Genomic DNA, 13094 nt, shown 5'->3' on the forward strand with positions numbered 1-13094 from the left:
ATATCATCGAGCAATTTATGTATGGGGTTTGCATGTTTTGTCATGTGCGCTTGGCATTTCTATGGATATTCCTGCCTTCTTGCGCAGTTCAAAAACAGACTGGAGTAACTACTGACTCTCTAGTCACTAACTGTTATCTCTTAGACATATCGGTGAATTGTCAAGCATGTATTTAAATTCAAGAGGTTATTCAAAATCAACTTGTTGAGATTTTAAGAGATTTTGTTGTTTGTTCAAGTGACTTCCCAAATTTAATGCAAGAATGGTATATTTGTCTCAAGGTCAACACAACATACCCTTGAGAACCTTCATCAGCTGTATCAGATGTACCCTACTTATCTACTAATATATGTTGGCGTGGGCTCCAATACAGCTGCTGAAGAAATTGGACTGATGGATGTATGAGTGGGTGGATGGATAGATATTTACAAGCTAATTGGCCAACTAAATGAATGTGTAGTGAAATATCAAGGCTCGTAAAACCACTGGCAGAAAGTGACATTTCACAGATATACTTGAAAAAAAGTGTTATTTTGCCATTAATACAAGTGTATTTGAACTTCAGCCTCAAAAATGTGAAAACTATACATACAAGAAATGAATGGAACAGTTTTTTCTTTAGTCTACGAAGGGAAGACAGCGTTACTCCCCATATAATGAACTCCACATGTATGCAATTTTACACACTTCACAAAAATCAGTCACAGCTCAAAAATTGAGTGATTGTTTTTGATTAAACATCCAGGCTTAAAAGGGTTATATTTTGGGGTGTATTAAAACCAGATATCAAATTTAGTAACTAAGACTCCCCCTCAGACACTGATCCATGACAATAAATAAAGCAAATTAATAAATGCTTTAGGTTTTAATAAATTACATTTATGTAACAACTGAGTGGATCCTTCTCATTTGATTGACTTTGTATATCACATGGCATGGATTATTTGTTACATTTACCATGCAAATCTGGTTCCATACATTTTGTACCACTGCACGCTGCAAACCCCATCCATGCACACACTAGTGGTGATGGTATTTAGCTAAACATGGCAGAGTTTGTTTTCCTCAGTGGTGGGCACAGCTAACCAAAAAGTTAGCTTCAATAACAGATAATCAGCTAACTGAAGAGTTATCTTTTATAAAGCTAAACCGATAAACCACCCAAAAATTTATCAGATGCTACCGATAACTTCAAGTATTGTCTCCGCTATACTTGTAACTACTAACAAGCTGATTTTGAGTTTTAACACCACAATCACTTCTGGTAGCATCAAAGTCTACCACAAACGCAAACAATGAGTCAACACTTCTGTTTTTGAGTGCCCTGCCCACTGCTGGACGCTCTCATTTACAACATAGCATATAACAGTAAAGCTCAACTCTCTATTCCATAGCAGTGTTGCCGTGAGGCGAAGGTCTTGGAAAATAAAGCAGTGCTGACTTATGGTTTTGATTTATAAATAAAATTAATACTGATAGAATAACTCCAGTACAGTAAATTCTGCCATTTGTACAAAGTTAAAATATAACATATGTCTTTTAATTTTAAATAATGCACTAATTCTGAAGTTTTGTAACAAACACAGAGAGATGCCAAAGGGATTATGGGTAAAATGTGCCTCCACTAATGGTGCATTTACACATAGGCAAGACACATTTGCGTTATTTTTGGCACATTCCTGACATTCTTAATGTGACTTAACGCATCTAAATAGGTTTCTTAATAGTGCGTGTTGGTGTGTGATATTTGTGATTTTTGTGGAGCATATTTTTGGCTGTCAAAAAAATCTTCCATGAATGTCACGCACCACCCTCATTTCACCTCATGTCATGGAGGTCACGAATGAGCGTGTTGAGCCATTTTGATTAGTGGTGATCCTTAATAAAGCGTGACAGTGTTCTTCTCTGATGTGCGCACAATTAAACCCTGCTGCACCGCATTCAGTTTCATTGCTGCAGTATGCTGAAGGAGTACAGTGATGCCAAGTTGGCTAAAAGCTTCGTTCCAGTGCTCCTCAGCGCGCTCCTGCAGGTGTTCCACCTGCTGCATGTGCCTGATGTTTGGGAAAACGAGGGAGACGAGAGCCGCGTGAAGCCACACATCTGGCTGTCTGTCTCCTCCTCCTCTCAGCGCCACTCAGTGGCACAGAGCCCAACTAAACATGCAGTCTCAAAGGTCTTCTGTGGAGCAAACTGGAGCGATCTGAATTGTTCAGCAGGTGATGGATGAATATGTGTGTGTGTGGGGACAATTCGCCTCATTCACGATGTGACAGAAGTTAATGATGCGCTGTTATGCGCTATCACGCGTAACAGTGCGCAACAATGCAGAAACTTATTCTTGACCGTGCTTAATGGTTCCCAATAATTCTCCAGCAACACGTTTCATTAATTGTAATGCGTGGTAACAGGTTGCAGCAGTTCTTGAGGACACCTGACGCCTCTGCCCCAAATAATCACATTCATGATCAGCGGCCAAGAATGTATACTTTGTGGCATTCATGAATTGTCGTCGTTATGTGTGAACGCACCTTAACACTGATTGGTTGACTCATTCATTCTGTGTAAACACCAACACGTTAATGTGAGGTGTGTGTTGGTGTTTACATATAAATGTGCTTTTGTAAAATATGCCATTTTTTATTTGAAAAAAAAAAGGTATTTGCAAAACAAAGTCAAGTTGTAATTAGACAATTGTCTGATATAACTGGTGTCAAAATAAATAGAAAACTGCCATCTACTGGTGCACAGACACTCAGTACTTAATACTGTCATGAACACTACAAGCCAGTACATGGCAGTAGAGACCCTGAATACTTGCTATAACAAATATTCCAAATAAATAATCCATCCATGTCTGCTATGTTTAAGATACGTGGAATTTTATAAATACAAACCGAATTTCAGACATCTTATATATATATATATTACTCTGCAACAAAGAGGACAGTCAGTGTTTGACAAAAGCAAGACGTTAAAGAACAACAAGGAAGCAATTGCAGCTCACAGTGATTCCAATTGAAAATAATGAAGAAGCAACCTGAGCTTCTTCTGGCACTTTTACATAAAACAAACACAATAACAACATCTATAAACCCAGAAAATATGTCCACAAGAGTTTTAGGCACGATATACAAAGGGTTTAATGCTGTTGTCCATGTGGAGCCTGATCAGAGTGTCTCAAATGCATTTCTCCTGTCGTGAATGTACTGAGATTACCTATAATGCACTGGGCACAGCATGTTCACACTAAAACCTTCAAAATTAGTGCATTACTTTAAAACTAAAACATATATATGATAGTTTCACTTTATAAAACTTCAGATGTGACATTAATTTAAATAACTTGTCCGAAATTACTTTAGTTAAAATTTTAACTATAAGTTAAACTGTATGCCTCTGGATAACTTAGGTGATATTGCCAGAAAATAAGTATGGGGTCAAAGGAAATTAGTTCCCCCCGGTGAGGAGCTCTCTCTTCTCTGGAGAGGAAAGAGCAGTTTTTTTCTCAAACTAGCTCTCCTCTGTTTGCAGAGGATATTGCTGTCCATCTACTACACTCAAATCTTTGATGTCAGACTTTATAAATGTTAGCAGTCTAAAAATTATCAGACCAAAATTTATTGTTAGGTTATTAGTCTGCTGATGGTTTTCAAGATTATCTGAAAAGCTAATCCGATAATGAAATCATTATCTTAGATAATTAGCGGTTAGTGGATTAGTCAAACTGTGCCCACCGCTGGTTTTGCTGATGGCCAACGTTTTCAGTGAGCTAATTGACTGTGCTCATTCTTCTAACACACACACACACACACACACACACACACACACACACACACACACACACACACACACACACACACACACACACACACACACACACACACACAAACAACAAATCCAGTAGGCCATAAGCCATCTGGAGGCATGAAGAGCTGTTTTTTGCCAGACTAAGGAAGTTTTTTTTTTTTTTTTTTTTTTTTCTGAAGTATCACAGCTACATTGTCAGAATTATTTTTGAACTAACTGTTTTACCAAGTAGACTGATAATTTTGGACTCCTATTTAAAGTTCATGTTGTATCGTTGATGTCAAAGCAGCAGTGAAACACCAAAATGTAAGCCCCTTTTCTGGTGTTTATATATTAATATATTATGAAATGACAAGGATCCATTTTAGCCGTTATATAAAACAAATAATAAATGTCTTTACATACTTTCAATGGAAGAAATATTGAATTCGGTGAAAGCTGGAATGTACCATTCAACTCAGCTTTGCCTCGTTGAATGGAACATCCCATCTTTTACCTCATGAAATATTTGTACCATTGACCTCATAAACAATCATTATTTGTATAATATCTCACTTTAAATGGATATGAGCCACTGCTGGCCACGCCTTATGTGTATGGGCGTGTCTAACAGAGCCAGTCAGGGTTCATAATAGGACATCCAGGATGAATGTCACAAAAGTCTAACATGAGTCAGGATTCTGTTTTGCCAACAGTAGGAATATTTCTACATACATAGTCAGGGAATTGTGTGGCTTTGAGAAGTTTAACATGATATAGAAAACAAATTTGTGAAGAAGTAGATAAACATATTTTAATTTGATATAATTTTTCACTGATTGTTTTCCAGATTTTAAAACTTAAGGTTGCTTTGATGTCACTTAGGAGCAGGCAGTGTGGAGTATGTATGTGTGTGGTGCTGACACATTTAGTGAAGTATGCATTAAGTCACACTGCAGTATTGTAGTCTTGCAAGTGTGTAAATAAAAAATGATTAATGCCTCAACTACAGACATCATACTGTATTGCACCTCTCTCTTAAGTGCACCCTTTCCTCCTCCCTCTATTGCACAGCCAGTAATTCTCCCACTACTCTCATCATATAATGCACAGTCCTATACTGCATGTGTTCCAAACATATGCACTCCAACCATCAGAATTGGACATTTACAAGGCGATCCCAGGCCGCGATTCTCTTGTTTAACGACTAGTATCAGATAACACTCTCCTTCACAAAACAGAAAAAAAAATAAATAAATTCTCATCCTTTTAACGGACACTCTTAAACGTGAGGATGGGCTCATAAAGCTGCCATCAATCTGTAACACAAATATCTTTCCACACACAGGATCCTAAGAAGGCATAGAAGGCAAGGAGAAGTGGCCGTGTGAAATTCCAAGAGTTAAATAAATCTGGCTGCAGTAGAAAGTGCCAAGCCTCAGAAATCCTTGACTCCAACAAGGAATGCATAGAGGTTTCACTGTAGTACATCAGTGTATCCCTTCCATTTTCATTACTGTCGCTTAATTATTTGTACGACTTTCCCACTACACTTGTTATATTCTGTTTTATTTTTCCCCACTCATTGTATCCTTTCTATCATTTGATCACTTTCCTCTCTTCTTTGGGACACATGGTCCTTTAGTTCTACTCATCACCTGCAATATTTAACAGACACCAGTTATGATCTCTTTCTTTACAACTTCTTCATTTGTCTTTGAAGGGTGCAGAGCAGGTAGATCAGTGGGATAAAGAGTTGGCCTCTCAATACACAAAACTGGGTTTTATTCCTGGTCATGCTATGTGTCTGTGCCCTTGGACAAGACACATCATCAGTATTCTCCCAGTTCCCCTAGCTGTAAGTACTTACTTGCTTTGCTTCAGGAAGTAACCTGTGATTGACTGGTGTCCCATCAAGGGGGAGTTGTAGACAATCATCCGATTCATGCTCCGTAATCTGGGGATAAACTCTGGCAACAATGGACCTAGGGGACCTATGTACGACTTAGTTCTTCTTCGGCCTGTAGGGTCCCTCTTGGTATACTGTGTCAACTGAGCAAACATTTTTTGTGGTGTATTTAAGTTAGCTGCTTTATTTCAAATAAGGTTAAGGCTAACTCAACAACTTTTCATTGAATCAATACAAACAAACAAAGCAGGCTATTCATAATGAAGGATTTAACGGCTTTACGGCTCCGACACATAAACAAAACCGATCACTGCTGTCTGCTGAAAGTAAAGCAAAATGAAGCAATGCTTCATGATAGTCAGAATCAGCTCTGCAAACAAAGCAAAATGATGCAATGCTTTGTAAGAGCCGGGCTCGGCCATAGAGTTATATTATAGAAATATATTATAAAATTGTTATATCTATAATATAACTCTATGCCTCGGCCCATAGAGTTATATTATAGAAATATATTATATGAAATAGTTATATTTATAATATGACTCTATGGCTCGGCCATAGAGTTGTCGGCTCGGCTCTGTAAGTGAAGCGAAATGAAGCAATGCTTCATAAATTCGGACTCTGCAAATACTTGCTTCACATACTGAGCTGCAAATCAGTTCCTGCTGATACAGACAAAATGATGGGAAAGCAATTATAAGTTGACAAAAATCTCCCACATGCATGTAGTCTTATTACGTTACATGTACAAGGTCCGTCATTGTCAGTACATGAAGGTGCGCTTCAGTTAATTATTTTCAAGCTTTTAGCACACATTTATTTGCTTATTCAATTTCCACAATAAGGATTTCAATTATTTACAGATTTCATCTTCCAAAACAATGGTTGCATCACATCCTGATGGAAACTGTGGTCAACAATTTCCGTCAGGATGTGATGATGAATCCATCTGAAAGGATATAATAGATCAGAATAAGACTTTTTATTTACTCTGTTTGCTGCTTCACATGGTGCAAACACAATGCCAACTGCCACACTTCAGCATTCTGCTCACGACAAAAATACATCCTATTAATGATCCACCAAGACAAATAAAGTACATTAAATGACATTGTTAACAACAATAACATATCATTATTTATAGGTGGCTGAGTGACATCATTTCACAAAGGTTCTGTACATTCAGTGTGTTTGTGCTGATGTGACTGATCCCGACCCAACCTGAGAATCATTTCAAAATAATCATCCAAACCCAATCCAACCCACTGGGCTCAGATCAGGTACCCACACTCTAATTTGCAAGGACGTACAGTCATTTTGATGACTTTTCTGTCCTCCTCCTCTGTCAAAATGCACTGCAGATTCTGGACTGATGCTGTGTATGTGAGAGACATCAGTTCTTCTTTACCGCCGGACACAGTCCTGGATATTACAGGCGGTCAACAACGAATGCAAAAAGGCTTTAAGCCATCAACTTCAGTTCAAACAAATCTAAATCATCATAATCCATATGTTTTCGGCTATTTTGAGCTGGTGTGTTGTAACCAAGATCCCACAATGCAACGGGCAAGCCAAGATGTGCAAATCGCTTGATGCTAGCCTAGTTTCTTTGTACACTTGAATTCTTCCAGGGAGTTTTTCCTCAGCACTATTGCTAATGACTTGGTAAGGTTAAATCTTTTGCCGCGTTCACACTGGGTGCCACGTGAGCAACAGGTTGCCATGTAATCCCTATTGAAGGATGCGTTGTGGCAGCAAGCCACACAGCGCGACGCGATGGATGTGAATGAAGCGACAGGAGTGAAGCAATTTGAGCGATTGCCGCATTTGTGCCACAATATTGCGTCACGTTACGTCGCGTTGCCCTCCTCCCCAAGTTGAAAAATCTGAACTTTTTCGTTTTGTCGTGCCGCGATGACCAATCAGGGACTGGATATGTAGTGACGTGGAGATGTCTGGAGTTTGACTGAGTTGGATGTGAACATGTCCTGTCTCTGGTAGCAGCCTGTGAGCAGGACTTGTGTCCCTTTTGTCCTTTATTTCACAATTATGACAGAGTTTTTGGAGCGAGCTGCAGCCCCGCAGCAGGGGCAGCGGAGATTTTTTTCTCTTTCACGTGTGCGCGAGGGAATCGTACGAAGATTATTTTATTTATTAACTGCACAGATGTATAATAAAGCAAATGGTGACTGGTTTGTAAACACAATTATGACAGAGTTTTTGGAGTGAGCAGCAGCCCCGCAGCAGGGAAGAGCAAGGAACAGCCCCACAGCAAGCAGCGGAGTTTTTTTTTTTTTTTTTTTTTTTTACGTGTGCGTGCAAGTGAATTGTACGAGAAGATTATTTTATTAATTAACTACACAGATATATAATAAAGCAAATGGTGACTGGTTTCTAAACACAATTATGACAGAGTTTTTTGGGGAAGAGCGAGCAGCAGCCCCACAGCAAGCAGCGGCGTTTTTTTTTTTTTTTTTCTTACATGCCCGCGAGCGAATCGTCCAAAGATTATTTTATTAATTAACTACACAGATTTATAATAAAGCAAATGGTGACTGGTTTCTAAACACAATTATGACAAAGTTTTTGGAGCGAGCAGCAGCCCCGCAGCAGGGGGCCGCTGAAAGTGCCGTCATCCAGACGCAGCTCCTGCAGCAAATAATGATACTCCCCGAATTGGGAACGTCTCATGACGTTTGTCTGCTTTCCACAACAACTCGCTCTGTGTGATCAAGGTCCATCATGTTAACTTGACTGACAACCGGAGCCGGAGAGCGGAATGGAATCTCCTCCTATTTGATGATGCACTAGGGCAAATTTTTGCCGCAAAAGCAGAGCGACACACCGGGCAATGGTGATGCGTACGTCACCACGCGACCGATACGAATTTGTGGCGTCTGGTCGTGCCCGGTGTGAACGCGGAATTAGCCTTGTGAAGTGACTTGGGCCAACTGTCTTGTGATTTGGCACAATAAAAATAAAATTGAGTTTAATTGTTTTAATTCTAGTTGTAATGGTCGTACTTGGAAAGCCAAATATTTTCTATGGTGGTATTTATTGTAAACAAGACTGAGAACCACTGGGTTAGCTAGTTGATTCACGTCATGACATTACAGCCAACTGAACAGAAAACATTTTTAATCATTTGTAATGAATCTACAAAGTCTCAGCTATATATTTTACAAGGATAATATGATTTCAGACTATACCTTGCAGAAAGGAGGGCATGCACAGAATCTATGGAGACCAGGAGTCAGCAAGTGAGTGGGTTCACAAAATTTCATGACTAATTCCCTAAAAACTACTGCATATTCCACTCTGAATTTTTTGTTCTGATAGCTACAGGTGTTGATCAGTGAACCTTCTATTTTGAACCCTGTCATAATACATCATGCAAAACAAAATAAATCCAGACAGGCCTATAAAGTTGTTTGTGAAGAAGGCTTGTTGCTAATGGCAGGGTCCTGATGGTCACTGGAGGGCATGGTTGCTTTTTTTTATTTTTATGTATGGAAAGCTAATGACACTGATGAGAAAACTATCTTTACACAATCATACTGCGATGAATCAGCTCACACTGGGGTACAACTATCTGGTCTCCACTGGGTTAATTATTCATTTGTGCTGAGCCACTGCTCATCTCAGCAATCAGAGCTTCCTCTTCATTTGGCCTTGCAGGCATGATGAATAGACCCAATGTTAGGTTTGAACACAACAGCTCAAGGTATCACATATGGGCAAGGTTGGGTAGGATTACTTTGAAATGTAATCCAAAAGTAATCAGATTACAAGTAATCCAAATGTATGTACATACATACATGTAATCCACATGTATTCCTTCAAAGTAATCCTACCCAACCCTGCATATGGGTGACAAAATCTGTTGAAATAATGACTGAGAACAGTAATAGCAGGTTTCTAAAATTAGAACAGTGAAACGCAATCTCTAGTATCCTGTTCTCACTTTTGTGAATATGTATCCAGGAAAGCCACAATTTGAAAACTTTATCATACCTTGGAAAACCTTAGAGGGATGGGAATGGTGTCTGTGGTGAACCAAGTGATTGTGTACCATGAAGATCATGTACAGGCCCTTCACACAATATGGTTGATTTGCACATAAAGTGTGCATGAAGCAGGAATCGTGTGCAAAATGTGTACAGTCGTGGCTGGCTCATACACCTGTTCCGACAACTATTTGTGCACACCAGTGGCTGAAAGACAGAGTGTGCACTGTGGTGACATACCACTGACACTGCTCGCATGACACTTAGAAAATGTGTGGCCATTCGCACTATTAACATGACAACAGTCAGCAGACAGTCACTGTCGTGCTGGCAGTGAAATTTGTCTAACTGCCTCACGAGTGTGGCTTTGGTCTGTGTGCTGAACTGACAACCAACAGTGACTGTGGAGATCTGTCATTCTGGACATCCCAGCTGCACAACACATACTGTGTTTGGATGGACATGGACTAACAACTGTCCACTGTGACATGTGTGTGTCTGCTTGCTGTCATCATGTGGGCATCAATAAAAACATATATCGCTGTGATGATGGGCTGCAGCACATAGTCAGGCTGCTCCCATCCATTGAAACAGACCATCGGATCATAACACAGCAGTGGATGATCTGACTGTCACGTCACCCCTTTTCCATATGGCGCAGTGTCAGTCCTGCGGTGTGCCATCCACAAGACACGCATGTCATGCAGGACATGCACGCGGGCTGGCTGGACACGCACCAGCAGATGTGGAGATGATGAGACAAGTGAACTGCTTCTCATTCATGTCATTTCATGACTGTACATCTGTGACCATGGTTCATCTACAGAGGAACAGATGGATCATATTTATTTGCCCGCTTGATAAGAGTGATTCAACGTAATGCAATGTGTTTTTATGGTGCATGTTTTTTTTTTTTAAATATGTCCATGTCCTTCCTGATAACAGGCAGTTTCCTGCATCATTCACAGTCCAGTGATGGTAGCTCAGTGGTAGAGTTTCTGTCTGGCAACCAGAGCTTTTGGAAAGTGTGGTGTTGAATCCCATTTTATTTTCACAGCAGCTGTGCAATGTGGTTACACATCGCACTGTATGTCTGTGACCAATGGGTCATCTACAGAGGAACAAACGGATCATATTTGTATTGCCCGCTTGATAAGAGGGATTCAATGTAATGCAATGTGTTTTTATGGTGTGCGGTTTAATTTTTTTTTAAATATGTCCATGTCCTTCCTGATATCAGGCAGTTTCCTGCATCTTTCACAGTTTAGTGATGGTAGCTCAGTGGTAAAGTTTCTGTCTGGCAACCAGAGCTTTTGAAAAGCGTGGGTTCGAATCCCATTTTATTTTCACAGCAGCTGCGCGATGTGTAACCACATCGCGCAGCTGCTGGCATTGTGTTCCCAGGTGCACGAACCGTCATACCGGCTTCATGCATGCATGCCCATCGACGTAATGTTTCGTGGTGTGCCCACATGAACTCTGCTGCTGTAAGTCACCCTGAGTTATACGTCTTCACACTATGTGTGAAAGGGCCCTTAACCAAGGCATGATGTTCAAGTTGTGTGAAAATGTCTTTTTAATCGCAAACTTTTACATATTTGGTAATCCTTGACTTTCCATGGAGCTCACAACATTGATCTACATGCCATGACATCACTGGTTCAAGTCCTTGGTTAGCATGATGGCATACAAATGCACTTGCTTGTAAAGGTTCAAAACCACCCGTGTCCACTCTCATGTCTACCAGAAGTTGTGTCAGAATTGGCATCCGGTGTAAAATCCAAACAATATCAGTTGGGTTACACTGCACGATGGGTTACGTCATCAGTCTGTGAGCAAAATCTTATTTGTGGTTAATCATGATGTATTCACATGCTGGTTTGTCATGGATATGGACTATAATCTTCTGGGAAGCCTATCCATGAAAGTGGACAACCAGGTTTAATGTTTGAGCCAGAAAAAGAGCATTACAAACTGGTGCAAACATACAAAAAAAAAAAAATTAAATCGTACTCACCTCATTAACCTCTCACACACCTCTCTCTCTCTCTCTCTCTCTCTCTCTCTGAAAGTATCTCAGCTTGCAGCTGCACACTCTCCATCAAATCTTTGAGAGTTTACAGGGATTAGCAATGTCAGAGCAGCAGCACCAACCTTCCGCACACTTTCTCTGACACACTTATAGATGCCAAAGCTGTTAAAATTAGGATTAAGTGTTTGCCTGGGAAGGAGCACTGCATCCTACCCGTGCTGTGAAGGTGCTGTCAGTGGCTCCTCTCCTCTCACCTCCTTCACCCTTCGTGTAGTGTTACAGCTATGATAACTATTCTCATTGAATGTAGGCTAACATTCATCAATCTGAGCTGCTGTTAGAGTTAGCATGCTTTGTTTGGAAGAAAAACCACATGTTTTACATACACACAGATCTGTTAGCCTTGGAATCTGTTTTTGACAGTGAAAATTTAAATATGTCTCTGTGTAACTGATGGAGAAGTGTTTAAATTCTACCAGTCACTTCACTTATCAAAAAGTTAGTTTAGGAATTTCAGATGATTAATCTTCTAAAGATATTATCAGTAAAAATTGTAAGTTAAAAATGTATCTTATGTATGTTGCTATTGTCTCCAAAATTGCATACAAGTATCATACAAACATATAGTACATTTAAATTGAGGACTAATAAATTATGGCTTGCTGTATATTGTACAGTATGTTTAGTCCTGCAGACAATGTTGACCCAATCACTACCAACTAAAGCGATTAAACCTTTCCAGCCTCAGTATACCAAAGCCTACATAAAAAAGTATGATAATTTTTCAAAGTGGTAGTGAAAAAAGTGAAACATCAGTGCACTTCATTCAAAGTACTTATTTACATTGGTGTCATGGAAAATTGTGGTTTCCAGTTTAATCTGCTGGAATCACTTTACCAAATCATAAATATACATTGTGAAAAACTAAAAAAATAGCTGTAACAAATTACATCATTTTTTTTTTTAAGTTGATCTAAAATAGTATTTTTTTCAGTGTTGGTACAGTCCAGTCGTGTGACTGAATGAAGGGGCCAACATTTTAAAATGCTCCACTCAGATTGAAAAAAAACAAACAAATTATTTGTCTGATCATAGGCATTCTAAAAAGGTATATGTAGTTTAGACCATAGGTGTTTCAAAGGTATTTAGTTTATGGGGTAAAAAACAGCTCATATTTTGGGCAAGCTCATTTCTATTGTGCAGGGGTCAAAATTTTACTTGGTCCAGTTTTCGTAAAGGAGATGCATATTATTGGTTGAGCAAATAGGATAAAAAAAGGGAATAGTTTTGATTGTTATGAATGCTTTGTCTCGAAATAAATGGTGAAATAAGATCAACAGCCATTGGATTTGAATTC

General features: G+C 39.4%; 1 protein-coding gene across 1 annotated transcript in view; it reads left to right on the top strand.

Annotated features, from left to right (window-relative positions):
• The window catches only part of epha3 (eph receptor A3), a 357435-nt gene that overhangs the window by 197777 nt on the left and 146564 nt on the right, over nucleotides 1–13094 (top strand). The window lies entirely within an intron of this gene.

This window comes from Thalassophryne amazonica, chromosome 14 (assembly GCF_902500255.1).
Source record: "Thalassophryne amazonica chromosome 14, fThaAma1.1, whole genome shotgun sequence".
Taxonomy (NCBI): domain Eukaryota; kingdom Metazoa; phylum Chordata; class Actinopteri; order Batrachoidiformes; family Batrachoididae; genus Thalassophryne; species Thalassophryne amazonica.